Source organism: Lissotriton helveticus, chromosome 1_2 (genome assembly GCF_964261635.1).
Source record: "Lissotriton helveticus chromosome 1_2, aLisHel1.1, whole genome shotgun sequence".
In the NCBI taxonomy this organism is placed as follows: Eukaryota; Metazoa; Chordata; class Amphibia; order Caudata; family Salamandridae; genus Lissotriton; species Lissotriton helveticus.
The window spans coordinates 453,061,121-453,064,488 of NC_136058.1; positions in this window are offsets into that span (position 1 = coordinate 453,061,121).

Genomic DNA, 3,368 nt, shown 5'->3' on the forward strand with positions numbered 1-3,368 from the left:
CATATCCTCTCCGAAGAGGAGGCCATTAGGCTTACATGATGGCTCTTTTTCGGCAAGATCCCCGAGTTTCGGATTGATTCTAATGAGCACGGATTTCCTCCTTTCAATATTGAGTGAGGAGTTAGCATTCCCAAGGAGTACTATGGCTCTCTGACTCCAACCCTTTATTAGGTTAATATCTAAGGGTGTGTTGGAAATGTGTGATTCCTCAGCAAGGTCGAGGATCCTAGTAAGGGGGCCTAGAAGGTCAAGAAGACGATCTTGACAGGCTTTAAGGGCCCTTTCCAGGCCTTTTCTTGGATCCTTGCCTAATTTAAACAGGAACTTAATCAGGTCGGGGTCTAAGTTTGGTGTTTGACAGACTTTACCCTCTATGAATGGACGAGGGCACTCCGACCTCATGGTGTTACGCGATTCTCTCAGCCATTTGGTGACAAATTTAGCTACATGATCGTGAGGGTACCACTTTTTACTGTTAGGGTGGAAGATGTTTTTTGGGGAGAACATTTCCCCACCAAGAGGATCAAGGATCGCGTCCTTCGACGAGGGGGAGGAATCCGCCTCTGAGAAAGCGTTAAGGTCCCAGTCATCAGTGTCTTGCTCATCAAGATCCAGGACAAATTCGTCGTCAGGATCCTCGAAGAACTCGTCTTCCTCGGAGCTGGAATTGACACGAGCACTGACAATAGTTGCGTCGCCGAGGGCGCCATTCAAATTCATGCCGCTAGGGATGCTAGAACCATGCGTGCCGCGAGGGGCAACCTTACCTTTTGGGGTGCTAGGGCCTCCCATGTCTTTTGAGGTGCTTGGACCTCCCGTCTCAATTGAGGTAGCGCGACCTCCGTCAGTGCTTAGACAATGTTGTTTTTTTTTTATTAGCCTTAGAGTGTTCAGCTTCCGGATCGGAAGTGTTTCCATCACGCAATGTATTTAACATGCAGGACCTCATTTCCTTTTGAAGGAAAGATTTGAAGGCATCGCTGTTATGGTTGGGTGAGCTCGCCATAGCGTCATCTGATTCTAAATCAGACATGGCAGGTAAGTAAAATAGTATAAGGTGTAAGAGGGTTATTTCTTGATGATGAAGTGGTTAAAAAAATTATTAAATGGATTAAAGGTTATTAAAATAAGGGATATGGTAAAATAATAATTAATTTAAGTACAGTAAGATAATAAATCACCTTTTTTTATTTATTTTAGTATAAGAACCTAATCTAGCCTAACCAAAGTCCAGTATTTGATTAATTATTATTATTTTTTTAATAGTGAGCCAAAGGGGTACAAAACCTGAAGGGAGCACTGGAAAGGGAAGCAACAGCTGTTATCGGTAAGAGCGCAGTCGGTAAAACCTTAAAACGGTAACCGGTGTGCTCGAGCAGCCTAAAGAAGCAAACTGAGGAATGGATCTTAGCAGGTACACAGCGTAGCGTTGCTGTTGCTAAGGGCCATTCCTCCAGTGCCAAAACGACGAAGAGGCAATGGAGGTTTTACGGGGAAGATCGGCAGAGTAGAAGGGGTGAGTTGCGTGAGGACGCGAGAAAGGCACCGGGCACCCTGAAGACAAGCGCAGTTCAGAAGGGAGGTAGGAAGTAGGGGTGCGCGCAACGCGCAATATATAACGATCGAAACCTTGTTGATGAAAGGGAAAGAGAGGGGCAGAAACCGACAACCATACATTGGAAGTCGAGGAAGGCTGGGGGAGGAGTAGTGATCGCTGCGAGTCACAGCGATCGAGGGAGGGGTGGGAAGTGAATCACACCGCAATTTCAGAATGAGAGGTGCCATAGTTCATTAAGCATATAAAAGAACTAATCACATTATTAAAATCTAAGCACATTGCTAAAATATAGGCACCATTTAAATATACAAAAGATAAACAGTAGAGGTTGAAGAGGAGTTACTTATCTGTTGTGAGTTGCATTTAAAAGAGGCAGCTCTACTCCTGCTCATGCCTTATATTGCTAATGTGATGTCATCTAATTCTTTGTTTTACCTTTGTGATGTAAGCGGCTGTTGTGAGTGGCATTAAAGGATTAATGCATAATGTAGCCTCCTTGTCTTGTAATGAAATTGTTCTGTTTGCCCTTTTACCGGTCACCAGACAGAAGTAGACATAGGTACACCTACCCCTTGGGTTCTAAATAAACACACTAATTGCAACTCTGAGCGGGTTATCTATTTAATAACATGCCCATGCCAAAAAAGATACGTTGGCATGACCTCTCGAAAGATTAAAGTAAGGATTTCGGAGCACAGGAGCACCATTCGGTGCAAAAAGAATGCGACTAAGCTCACTAATCATTACATAACTGCAGGGCACTCAGACACTGAGCTACATTGGGTTATCTTAGAGAAACCATACATCCCGACACATGTCACTGACATCCAACACTTTCTTCTACGGAGGGAACAAAGATGGGTATACAGATTGTGAAGTGATCTCCATGGGTTAAATGGTGATATCCCTTGGTTGTTGCTTTAAACTCTGAACTACAGCCTAAGTGACTTGATACATTGCAGTGACCTGAATGTGCCTATGGAGCCTATAGCCCTTTAAAGAACTAGAGCGGCGGGTAAGGTATCTGCTAAACATAGCATTTACATGAGAAACATCTTAAGTGTTCAATATTGATTAGCAATACTAACGCAATAACTTGTAAGGTCCCTACCCTTTGGCCGTATTGATATTTTAATAATTTCTTTGTAGGTCTGGGAGAAACCACAATGGCAAGCGACTATTGCGCAAACGACCCTGCGCAAGGTTCGTTGTGAACACATTCCAACCGGATTGAGGCACAAAATATAATCCATGCAATATGGATTTACAACGCCAATGGAAGAACGAATAGGGACCCAAATTCACAGTTCCCGCCGGTATTTTTAATACCTCCTGTGTAGTTTGTAAAATCTCTTTATGCGCATCCCGCACTAGATTTGTGGCTGGCTGAATGCATCACTTTAGAGAAAGAGTAAGTCAAATCATGTCTGATATAAACCGCAATGGCTGATAACCATTGCGCAACTACCCTGCGCATGGTTCGTTTTACCTTTGTTAAACACACTGTAACTTTATTGAGACCGGTGAGGACCCCTTACACTTACAAACGTGCCTGCCGGTCCATGTTAAAAGCAGCGTAGATGGCGACCGTCGGTACCTCCGGTCATTACTTTTTGACCGTCCCGGGGTACCGACGGATAGGTAAGCCGCATTCAATTTCCTTCTACCCTGTGTAGTTCGAGGGGATAACTCTTTTGCTGAGTGTTCGGCCCGTTTGCTGTAGTAACTCCCTTACTCACGGGTCCGTTTCTGTAACTTTGAATATTCCAGACGGCTGCAATTACGGGTGTGACTACTCTGAACCCTGGGG